This window comes from Podarcis vaucheri (genome assembly GCF_965113315.1).
Source record: "Podarcis vaucheri genome assembly, chromosome: 6".
Taxonomy (NCBI): domain Eukaryota; kingdom Metazoa; phylum Chordata; class Lepidosauria; order Squamata; family Lacertidae; genus Podarcis; species Podarcis vaucheri.
The window spans coordinates 37,462,503-37,476,300 of NC_138764.1; the positions used below are offsets into that span (position 1 = coordinate 37,462,503).

The window sequence follows — 13,798 nt, forward strand, 5'->3', positions numbered from 1 at the left end:
AAAGGTCACCACAACACTTTGACTATATTATATTGAAAGGATACTTGAATACAAAAATGTGTGTATTTGGAGAAATGTGCAGTAAAATGCTGAAAAATCTCCATGAACCTAAGACTGGGGAAATGAGAAAGTGCTTAGCCTTCTCCAAGGAAGTAGCACTAGCAAGGAAGTAGAACTAGCAAGGAGCACAGAATAGACCTTCACAAGGTGATTCAATACTTTAGCACCCCTTCCCTAAAGCACTGTGATTGGAGAGCCCAGGTAAAAGCAAGGCCTCGGTCCAGTATACCTGAAGGAGCGTCTCCACCCCCATCGTTCTGCCCGGACACTGAGGTCCAGCGCCAAGGGCCTTCTGGCAGTTCCCTCAATGCGATAAGCCAAGTTACAGGGGACCAGGCAGAGGGCCTTCTCGGTAGTGGCACCCGCCCTGTGGAACGCCCTCCCACCAGATGCCAAAGAGAAGAACCACTACCAGACTTTTAGAAGACATCTGAAGGCAGCCCTGTTTAATGTTTAAAGCTTTTAATGTTTGACAGACTACTGTATTTTAATATTTTGTTAGAAGCCACCCAGAGTGGCTGGGGAAGCCCAGCCAGATGGGCGGGGTATAAGTAATAAATTATTATTATTAATAGTAGTAGTAGTAGCTAGACTTGTCAGTCACAGAAGAGCTTTCCTTCAACTCTCTGCCCACACTGGTGTTTTTCTCATACAACAAAGTTGGGGAGAAATGTTTCAATCTGTGCAGAAACACTGGCTGTCCAGTTGTTTGTTTTGTTTTGTTTTGTTTTGTTTTTGTTGTTGTTGTAAATCCACATCTCAAAATCACACTGGAGGACCCTGCTTCAGCTCAGAACCCTAAGGAAGGGTTCTTCTTTTAGCTTAGGCAAGCCTCAAATCTGTCTGAAGCAAGATTTGTCCAGCTCTGATGCACATCTCTAGTGTGAATGAGAAAGTAAGGAAACTTAGAACACAATATGTAAAATATGGATCCGAGGGAAAAGCTCCCCTTTGTCCCAGCCTTTCTTTCAAGGGGTTTGTCCATAACAACGTGATTGTAATGTACTCTGTTCAACCCTCTTTCCTGATCTAGGTATATTGTCAGAACAGATGCATCCGATTCTGGCACAAATGTCTTGCTAACATTTACAGTGCTGATAATGAAGCAACTTGGGAAATATTACTTGCTCATCAACAGAAAACACTTACTTTTTTCCAAAGAGTGAATAGGCAGTGTCAACTGATTAAAACTGTATTATGTAGGTTCTGCTTGGAACCCATTAAGAATAGTCGCCCGGCTTATCTCTGCAGCCGTTTTGCAGCATTTTCTTGCAGAAGCCAGCTGGTGTGTTTTATACAGTGTTGGCTAATTGTTTGCAAGGAAACATTCCCAGCCAAATATAAGCAAAAAAGCTTACTGTGCTTTTTCATATCTATTTCTGACTATTATTATTATTATTAATGCACAAAGCCATCCGCTTTACCTGTGCAGAAGAAGCATCTTAAACTATGGGATCAGTTGAACTGTTGAAATGTCATCTCAGAGTTTTGCCACACTCCATCAATTGCTGGTGGGCTCTCGCACAGAAATCTATGTGTCAGGAAACAAAAATACCAGTTAAAATATTCCCCTTTCTCTCCATAGCACCTCATTATTTATATCATATTATGCATAGCTTCTAGATAAAGTAGGTTTGGACATGTTGCCTCCACACTTTGGTCTCCTGCGACCGGTTAAAAACAGCCCTACCATATTCACAAAGCTTTTCGTTACAATCTAGGCCATTTGAAGGAGTGATCAATCAGGATCATGTTCAAATGACAGGACTAGTACAGACTGCTGCTTTTTAACTCAACTTAGCCACATGTTACTATATCTCTGCAAAATGCATCTTAAGCAGACTTGTGAAAAGGATGTCCTTTCCCTCTTTGATTGTGTCCTGCGTTCTCACCATGACAAAGCTATAGTAATTATGCCCCATTTTTTTCACCCCATTCCGTTTGAAATGAGGTTGGCATACTTCCTTTCTTTGAGCTGTCCTAAGCACAGTTGAAATGAATTTGTTCCTAACATTCTCTTTAAAATTCTTTTCTACAAATTTGGGTATGGAATACTGCCCAGACATTCTCTTGACTGCTTGTTGTTGTTTTTTTCTGTTTACCAAATGTCTGATATCTGTAATTTACATCCAATGATCTTTTATGCTAATATTTGAGAGCTTGTACTTGATCACATCATAGTACTTAGTGTTATTGACAGTGTTGATAGTTTGATATATATTTCTCATATCTAACTAGATATAATAGTGTTTAGCTGTTGACTCTGTTTTACAGTCAACATGCAGTAATATTTGGAGCCACATTCAACAAATTGTTGTATTATGCCCAATAGCACAATGGGACTCCCACCCCCACGTGGTTCCTGTGCCCCCCACCTCAATCTGCTGTGGAGGGTCAGGGGAACCCCCATAAGTGTGCAGGGGGAGCAGAGGAGAAATGATTTTGTTGGGCAAGCAAAAATGCTTAAACTGACAGAATAATCTATTTAGCACTACGCTGAATACTACCCTTAGTGTCTGATAATAGTAGGTGGCTGACAACCTTTGAAATTGTGTCTTTGAAGCATGCCCAAATCAAAACAAACAAGCAATGCCAACAAATCTAAAATACTGCAGCTCTGGAATTTAGGTCGAAATCCTATATTTATTCACTTATTTCAACCATTTGGATTCTGCTTGTTCCGGGATGATGGGGTTCATCTTTCAGATCGGGGGAACGATATTTGGTTAGGTAGCATCATCAGCAGTATTAGGGATTCGTTACAGCTGTGAGGGTATTGGCGGCGAGCCTCTTGGGCTTGGGTGGCGGTTAGGCATTGGAATGTGTTCATGGTGTGTGGAAGGGCTAGGTGTGGCCATCACCTACCCCTTCAATTTTGGGTATTCCGTTAAAGGAATCCGGCGGTCGAGGATCCTGTCTGATGCCTGTGTGGTGAGGGGCCATGGCACGACCCTCGGTGACATCAGGGGTGAGCTTATAGTTGCTTATAGAAGGCTCCACCTTCTGGTGAATAAACCCCCTTTCGGGCTCACCCCCTCTCTGAGGGGGTGGAGTCTATCTGTCGTGGTCCAATGCCTAAGCCAATACCTTTCACTTGCTGTAATCAATAAAGTTGTGGCCTTTTCTTGCCCATTCACCTTATATTCCGTGTCTGTGTGTCTTCATTTCACAAAGCGGGGATCGGGTCCTCGAACCACAAATATTAGTTGTCTCTGGAGACCTAATACAATGAGACTAAAATCAGAGAAAGCTATAAAAAATCAAAGTTTAAAAGTTTGCTAAAATAAATAAAATCTTAAGTAAGTTCAACAGGAAGGGGGCCTGTTTGAACTTAGCTAGAATGCAGTTCAACAAAATTGGGCCCGGATGGTCAGGGATGATGGGAGTTGTAGTTCAGGAACACAGCTGCATCTTCCCCAGCTAGATACAGAATATCAGTTTATAGGCTGCTGCACTGTGACCTCTTCATCATGCCACCATTCTCAACCATTTCCACCAAATATTTTGAGTGTTCTTTGTTCGTTCGTTTTGCCGGCTCTTTGCTTCCCCAAAAAGATCGGGGTAGAGGAAATTATTCTAATCAAATAATTCTCCCTGTTGGTTACTGTGACTTAGTGACACGTGTACAGCACCGTCGGTTTCATGGGGGTGGTGGTGGTTTGAGGGTCTGCACCTGGCTTGTTGCCATGGATGCAATTATACTGAGTGACATTTAGGGTACCCAGTATATTAATAGCATATGCTTACCTTCCAAGATGGTGACATGAAACTGAGCTTGTCCTCCAAGGATATCCTATTAAGATTCTGGTTTTGTGGATTTCCTATGCTTCATGAGAAGACACGTCTAATGATTCAGAATTAAATATAACCCTTCAGCTGACAATGACGGATGTATTTGAAGCACAACAACTAGTCAGAGAGTACTAATACCATATCCTGTTCTCTCTGTCACTGGCTTTTAATTGACATTCAACTACCCCCCCCCCAAGAAGCATCAATACTTTGGAATCAGGCAGGCCTTTTTGAGTGAGTCCCACCCTTTAGTTCTTGTGAATCACATATTTTTCTACAACATTCTCTTTGCCACCACAAACAAATTATAGACTTTAACTCTCGGCTGTCAGACAGACAATATTTTGGCAGCCTGTTAAGTGCAAAGCAGGTGGGGCAGGGAGAGAGCTGTGTCGTCCAAAGATTATTGTTGTGATATTGTTTGTTTTCTCCTCCTTGAAATCAGATTTTTGGGTTTTTTTGTCTTTAGATGGTGGTATTTCTGAGAGGCATTGAACTCCTAAAGAACTTGAGTTTTGTTCTTCGAACACTTTGTCAGCTTAATCTTCCCTTTCCTATTTTATCTCCCGCCTTTGTAATACCTCTTCTCTAAACAACGTTAATAATTACAACGGCAACAACAAAAATTATTGCAAAAAGAAATGGAGGTTGTTAACAAAGCCACAGTTTGTGAGGGGGCTCAGTTGATGAGACTGGCACATTCAGTGGCCTTTGCTCAAAGTTTGCAATGTCGTCTTGCCTAAATTGAACATCTATCTCTCTTGTCACACTCTATGTAGTGCTTAAGCGTGTTCTCCCTAGCAGAGAGCACGTGTTGCGGTTGGGAACAGGCCACCCTCCAGTGACTAGGCGAATTTAGTTGAATCCCGACCATTTAAATGGTTAAACTGGGTTGCTGGGGTGTTTTGATTGTTGCCAATTCAGAGGAGGGGTCAGAGTCTATATATACAGGGGCCAGACGTTGGCACGGCCTCTTGGCCGTTTTGCATCGGATCACATGGAGCACTTGGACAATCTTCTCATTGTCTGGTTACATTTCTTTATTTCTTTATTTTCCCCTTCTTTTTAATCCTCTCTAGTCCCTTAAATAATTTAATTACCCCCTTTTCCTGTTCAATTTCCCACCCCACCCCTTACCCTGCCCTGTGGGAAGATTCTCCCTGTATCTGTGGCTTGCCTTTCCCAATAGTGAGAGAGCCCCCGTTAGGGGCTTTCTTTCGCAAAAAGGTTTCCCCCATTTCTCTTGTTGAAATTGTGGGGCTAGTCAGGGCTGTTTCCAGCTTAGCTGGTATCACTTTCGTTTATAGTATCCCCAAAGGTTGGCTTTATGTCTCCCTGTGCCTCCAAGGACTATGAGCACTCTGTATATGCTCTTGAACTATGCTGTTTCGGAACAAGTTTATTTTCTTTAAGTTTGTTTTGCCCTGATAGTGGCAACTGCCATTTTAGAGATGCGCCATTGTGGATTAGTGGCTAAAGTGTAGGACTAGGACCTGGGAGACAGGGTTCATATACCCCTCTTAGCCATTGTTATAACAAAACAAAACAAACTGCTCCTTATGGGCTATTCTGTTGCTGGGTAGTTCGGCCCATTTGTGATAAAAGAACTTTGGGTTTCTTGAAGGGGTGCTTCCCTCTAAAAGGGCAAGCAGGGGTACCTGGACAAGCTGTGGGCTACCTCAACTCTGCTATTTCACTGGAAACATTTATGCCTGGCCTAGCAGGTGACCCTAGGGCTTTGCCCTAGAATTCGATGGCCTGTAAGTGTTTCCGGCCTCAATAGTGTCCCCATGTGGTCCATGAAGAATTGGTTTCACTGGGTCAGCGGATAGTGCCGGTAATGCCTAGGTTGCAGGATTGGTCCCTGTATGGGACAGCTGCATGCTCCCCTATTGCTCTACCTGGACACTTAAGTCCTTTTGGTGGTTACCTCACTGCGAGGGATGTAACGGGCGCCATGTTTGCAATATGCAACTGGGAGAAAGCACCTTTGCGTGCGTTGCAGAGCACGGCGCTGCACGGGCTGCAATTGCATTGCATTGCTAGGAGATTTGCAGTTGCATTGCACGGAGGGTGTGTGCATTGCACGGAGGGTGTAGTTGCATTGCACGGAGTTTGTTGTCGCATTGAACAGAGGGTGTGCAGTGCACGGAGTGTGTAGTTGCATTGCATGGAGTATTGTTGCATTGCAGGGAGTGTGTAGCTGCATTGCATGGAGGGTGTAGTTGTATTGCACAGAGTGTGTTGTTTTGTTTTGTTTTTGCATTGCACGGAGTGTGTGTGCATGGCACGGAATATGTAGTTGCATTGAACAGAGGGTGTGCAGTGCACGGAGTGTGTAGTTGCATTGCATGGAGTGTAGTTGCATTGCATGGAGGGTGTGTGCATTGCAGGGAGTGTGTAGCTGCATTGCATGGAGGGTGTAGTTGTATTGCACAGAGTGTGTTGTTTTGTTTTGTTTTTGCATTGCACGGAGTGTGTGTGCATGGCACGGAATATGTAGTTGCATTGAACAGAGGGTGTGCAGTGCACGGAGTGTGTAGTTGCATTGCATGGAGTGTAGTTGCATTGCATGAAGGGTGTGTGCATTGCAGGGAGTGTGTTTTGCATTGCACGGGGTGTGTAGTTGCATTGCACGGAGGGTTTGTGTGTGCATTGCATGTAGTGTGTAGTTGCATTGCACAGAGTGTGCTTTTTTTCCCCATTGCACGGAGTGTGTAGTTGCATTGCATGGAGAGTGTGTGCACTGCACGGAGTGTGTTTTTGCATTGCACAGAGTGTGTGTCTGAAAAGGAAGCTGGCTTGGCGGCAGCTTGGTTGGGACTTCTTTAGGGGTTCAGGCCAGCATCGGCCCTGTAAATTTACATATCATGATGGCAGCACAAGATGCCCCCTGCCCAAGCGGGGGCTGGAAGCTGGCAAGCAATAGCTCAATACCATTTGCCCATATTCCCATTTTATTTAGGGATCCAGTTGGATATCGTTGCTAAAACATACCACTTGGCTATGGAGAAGCTGTCTGCCTTGAAGGAAGTTAATTTGTAATACTTCCTCTGTAGCAAGTGATGCTTCACCAGATCCGATCTTGCTGGGTCACTTAACTAATCTTCCCACTAGGCCAGGCTGCCTAGATTTCACCCCTCCCATATCCAAGAATCTCCTGAGGAGTCTGCTGATTCTCCAGAAAGGAGGAGGCGTGTTCTGGTCTCTACTTATTCTGCTCCAGCACCAAGTCAGTCAGTCAGTCAGTGTCGGAGAGGGAGAGAGACTGAGTGTTAGAGATCATGTGTAGAGATAAGGTTGCTGCTAAGGGCAGCTGCAGACACTCAGTGCAGTGCAGCATTTATTTATACTTAGACCTATTAAGCTCTGTATATAGTTTGTATAGTTGTAGATAGAATAAAGAAGATATTCTACAGAGCTGCTCTCCGAGTTGTTTATATACTCTGCTAGACTCTGCTGTGCGACGACTGTCTTCTTGTGGGAGTGAATCTGGTGCTCACAACTCTAAGCTGTGAGTCCACAGCACTTTGACCTGTTCCTGTGCAGAAGGTGGTCTCTGGAAGTGCTACCCAGCTCGCCTAGCCCAGTCGGGGCTGAAGTGGATGAGTCCAGTTGGTGGCACTGGCTCAAGGGCGATGCTGACAGAGGTCCCCTTACCTTTGTGTATGCCTACCAAGTGTGGTGAAGGCAGATATCAGGCGATGGTAGCAATTCCTGAATGTATGCAATAGTAGTTCGCCATGGCAGGATACCTTGAACCCGCTCAGGGATTTTCAGGTTCATGCTGGTGCTGCTGGATCTTTGCCCTTTGGTTTTTATTTCAAGGGCTGCTGGTGTGCAAAGCTATGGCCTCAAGCCTGGTGTGGTGAGGCAATCATGTGACATAACTTTTCTTGAGTTTTCCCCATTGTAGTAGCAGTTCATGTGGCCCGAGGAGTTCAGTGACCATCGGATCTGCTTTTGGTCTGATAACCAGGTGGTGGTGAGCGTCTTGGCAAAACAGTCCTCATGCTGTAACACAGTCTCTGCCCCTCCGCTCATGCTTTCAAGCTGCGCCACGTAAGGTTTAATATTGTGCTTTCTACTCTCCAAATTACGCTGACACTATCCGATTTCCAGATGAAGCGCTTCAGATCCTGGGCTCCAGACTCAGCTATTGCCAGACTTTTCCAGTCTTGTGGCATTTTGACAACAATTAGTAATTTCAGAGAGCGGCAGCTTCCATTTCCCCTTCTGCTTTTACCTCTTATGGGAAGGCCTGGATGGTTTTCTTAGCCTTAAGCTGGCAGTTCTTGGCCATTCGGAAGAATTTGCCCCCATCCTCTGAGCAGATCCTGCAGTATTTGGTCCACCTGCTGCAGATTGGGCATGCGGTTATAACTATCCGAATTCAGTCCGCTGCAATGTCTGTTACATTGAAGCTTTATTTTTTCAGAGACCCTTGTATAAAGTTTGCAGCGTGCAGGGCCTTGGAAGGTTGGAATAGGCTCCAACCTCATAGGACAGTGGGCAGGGAGTCGGTCAATTTTACCTATGCAGTATCTGCAACAAGTTAAAACTTGTCTGCGGGTTAAAGATCAAGGTGAGACTCCTTTCAGTAGTCCATTGCATTTTCGCACTGAGGGTTGGGGAAATGGTTGTTGGAGCCAGCACGGGGCTGAGAGTCTGGAGGCTTATTGCTTCAGGACTTTTCCTTATCCTTTGGAGCTTGTCATTAGAGCTGTTTACTCTAAAACAGACTTAGTGGGCAGGAGTGCCACAATCAGACTTCCCGCCACAGGTGAGGAGGGCCCTTGCCCAGTTATGGATAACAGAATATTTGGCTTTTTATTCCCTGGGGGCTGGCCCGCTCCTAGTGCATGAAAATGGGTTCCCGTTAGCCTGGCATCAATGTGCTTACGTCGTGCACCAGTTATTACAGCCTGCGGCTTGCTTACCGCTGAACACTCCTCATTCCTTACGATTAGGTGCTGCTGCAAAGGCTGCACACTGGGGGCCTGTCTGTAGACAGGATTGTGAATACGGGTCATTGGAAGTCTGACGCTGACAAGGGTTATATCAGGAAGTGTCACAGTGATGTCTGTGCTGATGCTTGTCTGTTGTTTCCTTTTTTTCATAGGAGCAGCTGTGCACATTTGGGCCACAGCATTGTACACTAGGCTGGCAAGCATGTTGACGGGTTTGGACTGGGGCGCCATCTCAGTCTTCCTGCCCATGTGAACATATACTGGATGTCCAGATGGGGAATGCTTTGGGAGGAGATCCTTCCTTTGGTGCGGTCGAGTGTGAACTGTGCAGGTCCTCCCGCAGTGCTGGTGGTACAGCTGGGCGAGAATGTTTGCTGTCTTCCTCCAGCATAAGTTTGCATTCCTGCATGCAAGAGGGCTTGGATTGAGTTGATGGCAGCTCTCCCTGGACTCAAAATAATTTAAGGCATTGGTTCAAGGTGGTCTGGAGGGGGGGTTGGAGCACCTGTCCCCTCCAATGCGCAAAGATGTTCCATTAAGGGAATCCAAGGATTTGCCATGCTTTTGTCGACCCCTTTTGAGGGGTAGGGCCATGCAAGAGTCCCTGGGAGCATTTGGGGTGAGCTTGAGTATGATCCTGGTTCATTCCTCCCCCATGCTGTTTACTGGAACTGACGATATGGTGGGGCCCAGTCGTCAGTGCTGCCCTGCTGAGGTCAGGTGCAGCTAGTCGGGAGCCAATGCCTAGACAAACTACCACCGAGCAGGCCAGAAAGCATGTTAATAAGGCGGTGGATAATAGAATAAAATAAATAAAGTAAATAAAATAACAAATAAAATAAAATAGGTCCTTGCTTTAGGTGGTTCTGTAATATTGCACCCTCCTAATTTTCTTCAAGGCTATTGCCCTCTTTAGGGCAGATGGGGTGCATCTTTCCCCTATGGGGAACGACACCTGGCGGGATGCGATTGCCTTGGGATTCATTGCTCCCCCACAATGTTTGCTGGTACTGACGATATGGTGGGGCCGAGTCGTCAGTGCTGCCCTGCTGAGGTCAGGTGCAGCTAGTCGGGAACCAATGCCTAGACAAACGTACCACCAAGAAGGCCGGAAAGCATGTTAATAAGGCAGTGGAAATAAAATACAGGTCGTTGGAAATCGAATGCATTCAAAGATTATGTTCGTTAACATTATTGGTGTCTTACAATTTTTGCTTGTTTCATCTTATTTATCAGGTTTAGCGGTGACCCGTGTTTGGATTGTGGGGCACAGTATCGTCCATTGGGCTGGCATCGCAGCACGGCAATCTGGATTGGGTCCAGATTTCGGCTTTCCTCCACATATTCGCTTGTCTTGGCTGTCCAGACGTGGGATGCGCTGGTCGGAGTTCCTGCCAAGTATCCGGAGGCAGTTGTCCCTGGAGGGGCCGCCAGCTGCTATTGTGGTGCAGATTGGTGAGAACGACCTGGTGCCCATGGACTGTTTGTCACTACGTGCTGCAATTTTGGGTGACCTGGAGACGCTGCGTGCAATGGTGCCGACAGCAAAATTTTTTTTTTTTTGGTCAAAGCTTTTGCAACGCTGCGTTTGGAAGGGCAGTCGTTGCCCGGCTGCCACTGAAGGCCCGAAAACGCATCAATTCTGCTGTGGTCAAAAAAGTTTTGGAGCTGGTGGCGATGCAATTTCCCACCCCGAGATTCTTTTTGAGAGGCCATCCTTTTTCCAAGCTGATGGCATGCACCTTTCCGCTTCAGGGAATGAGGATTGGATAGGTGCGGTGGTGACCAAGCTGAGGTCTTGGTTGGGGCTGTGAGTGGTTTGGCGGTGAGCTGAGGGCTCCATGGCGGTTAGGCACTGGTTAAATTGGTGCTTGGAGGGGTAAGTGCCTACCCCTCCAAATGATGCGAATGGGAATTCCGTTAAAGGAATCCAGGGGCTTGCCATTCTTTCGTCCTTGTCCCCGGAGTCGGACTTGGGCCGTGCAAGCCCCACAGGAACATGAGGGTGAGAAGTAATGGTCTGGTGCCCAGCTTTATTTCTCACCCGATACTTGTTTCCCACGCTGGCTTCCGCTGGTATCCGGAAGGCCAGCACTGTCCCTGAGGGCAAGGACAGATAGTCGGAACCAGTGCCTAAGCAACCACTCACATTTTTGTATTTGAATAAAGTTGTGGCCAAAATTATGCCAAAAACCTTAAACAAAAAATTGATGTGTGAAGTGTGAATTATTGGGGGGCTACTGTGACTCAACACGCAAAGCGTGTTCTCCCTAGCAGAGAGCACGTGTTGCGGTTGGGAACAGGCCACCCTCCAGTGACTAGGCGAATTTAGTTGAATCCCGACCATTTAAATGGTTAAACTGGGTTGCTGGGGTGTTTTGATTGTTGCCAATTCAGAGGAGGGGTCAGAGTCTATATATACAGGGGCCAGACGTTGGCACGGCCTCTTGGCCGTTTTGCATCGGATCACCCGCCCTCCCTCCCTTGTTTAAGGGGGGTATTGAAGGATTGCTTGACCTTGCTATGCCTGTCATGGGGTCGTTCGCCTTGGTGCGAGGGCTTGGTAGGAATTTTGCCATCTGGCTGATTGGCTGGTGCCATTTGGTTTTTGCCTACTGCGTAGCAAATCGTCACAACTTGTAAGGTTGGCGGTTAGGCACTGGTTAAATTGGTGCTTGGAGGGGTAAGTGCCTACCCCTCCAAATGATGCGAATGGGAATTCCGTTAAAGGAATCCAGGGGCTTGCCATTCTTTCGTCCTTGTCCCCGGAGTCGGACTTGGGCCGTGCAAGCCCCACAGGAACATGAGGGTGAGAAGTAATGGTCTGGTGCCCAGCTTTATTTCTCACCCAATACTTGTTTCCCACGCTGGCTTCCGCTGGTATCCGGAAGGCCAGCACTGTCCCTGAGGGCAAGGACAGATAGTCGGAACCAGTGCCTAAGCAACCACTCACATTTTTGTATTTGAATAAAGTTGTGGCCAAAATTATGCCAAAAACCTTAAACAAAAAATTGATGTGTGAAGTGTGAATTATTGGGGGGCTACTGTGACTCAACACGCAACTGCAGGGGGAAGGAACTGTACCATCTAGATTGTCGACATTTTGCCTCTTGTATGCATCGTGGCTCTGGATTGCAGCAACAATACCATACATTTGAATTTGAAGAATCTGTTTGATTTTCAACTTTCCACACGCCCCCGTTTAATTTATCTCCATTCTGAGTCCTTTATTGCAGCAGCTCTCTCTGAATTCTTATTCGATACGGTGCTATCAGTGGATCTCTTCACTTCTCAAGCATTGTCACATTTTGCCCCAAAGACTGTGTATTGTTTAACCTGTTTGGAGGAAAGTTAAAAGAGTCCGTGATACAAATGTATGAGATATTTCAGACTTTGGCATGTAAAGCCTGCTTGAACCACTGCGCTTCTAAACTTCACACTTTTTCAGCACTGAGAGCTTATCCAAAGTAGTTCTGGTTCATAGCACCTCTGCTGGGAAAGCAAAAATAATAATAATAAATACTTGGAAACCATTTCAGAATAGCTAATCCTTTCTAAGGATGAGCAAGGAGACCATAAAATTTATCTTTTATTTCAAATACACACTTGCTCTGATATACCCTGAAAACTGGTTGACGAAAATACACAGGGCAGGAAGGGAACGCCAGCATGAGTGAAGTAAAGGTCAAAATGAGAGAAATCATTAGCTGGCAACTGATAGAGGAACAGGTGAGTGGAGCTGTTGGCAAAATTTTCTGGAAATGAATTGTGTCTACTGCACAGGGACCTGTCATTTTGTTTCTCAAATCCCTCTCTGCCCACACAAGTGACCTGGAAAAATGATGGGTGAAAGATGGCAGTGAGACCTGTGCCTGGTTCTTATTGCAATAGTCTTCCCTTGAGCCCCTCCCTCCCAACTGCCTTGCTTTAGGAGGCTGGTGAATTGCTTTGAAAGATTTTCCCCAAAAGAAAGGTTAGATTTTCCCCTCTTTGCAATGCAGCTTTGCTGACTCCCAAGTCTTTACAGTACGGAATCTGAACAGAAGCAGAAGGAGATGAGGCAGTGACAATAATTCAGTGTCTTAAACCTGGCGTTGTCGTCATAAATCCCAAGCCACTCTGCAATAATAATATGGTGTGGGAATCAAAAGAAGTGTTTTAAATGGCACATTTGGCTTGTCGCATCAAGAAAGAGATTCAGTAGCCTGGGATTCAATATAGCGCTTTCCGAACCCAGTGCCAATGTGACAGTTGCCTGCCTCCCACCAAACAATACATTTCTCCCCTTTTATTACAGACTTACTATATCAGGAAGTTTTTAATGTTTGATGTTTTGCTGTGTTTTTATTATGTTGGAAGCCACCCAGAATGGCTGGGTCATTCCGGTCAGATGAGTGGCATTATGTAGTCAGTGGTCTGTGTTTGCCTGAGCTTGAGTCTGGACTAAGGATTCTGAGCCACTGTGTTCTGATTCGATACATGATATCCAGTCACAGAACATTTCAGGATTTGGGCCTCTGCCATTGGCCCTTAAACTCTGAGTCATGATTCGCAGTTTGGAAGTTTAGACAGCCAATCACATTGGCAGTGGGAGTGGCCCAAGCCTTCAGAAATGCATATAAGCAGTTGCTTTGCCCCTGTTATCCAGTTCTGTAGTTCAACAAAGGTTCTTGCTGTAATCACTGTGCCTTGCCTAGTGGGAACCCACCTACACTTCAGGTGGGGTATAAATAACAGCAGCAGCAGCAACAACAACAACAACCTAATATAAACATGGAAGTTTGGGGAAAGGCCATTGCTCAGTGACTGAGCCTCTGCTTTGCATGCAATATGTGCCAGGTTGAATCCCTGGAATCTCCAGGTAGACATGGAAACCTGAAACCCGGGAAAGCTAATGCCAGTCAGTATTGGCAGTACTGGGGCAAACGGACCAGCATAATGACTCAGTCTAAGGCAGCTTCCTTGGTTCCTGTGGA

The 13,798-nt window shown here is 45.9% G+C and overlaps 1 long non-coding RNA gene across 3 annotated transcripts; it reads right to left on the reverse strand.

Annotated features, from left to right (window-relative positions):
- Nucleotides 1–1,499: 1,499 nt before the first annotated feature.
- On the reverse strand, nucleotides 1,500–13,483 carry LOC309535253. Of its 3 annotated transcripts, none has more exons than XR_014221152.1 (4): nucleotides 13,126–13,483; nucleotides 11,907–12,158; nucleotides 3,808–3,904; nucleotides 1,500–1,591 (listed from the first exon to the last, which is right to left on the reverse strand). It is a non-coding gene; the product is annotated as an uncharacterized lncRNA (long non-coding RNA). The 3 variants fall into 3 exon arrangements; XR_014221153.1 differs by having other exon boundaries at nucleotides 11,886–12,158; XR_014221154.1 differs by lacking the exons at nucleotides 1,500–1,591; nucleotides 3,808–3,904 and adding an exon at nucleotides 3,920–4,633 and having other exon boundaries at nucleotides 11,881–12,158.
- Between the last annotated feature and the right edge of the window lie 315 nt (nucleotides 13,484–13,798).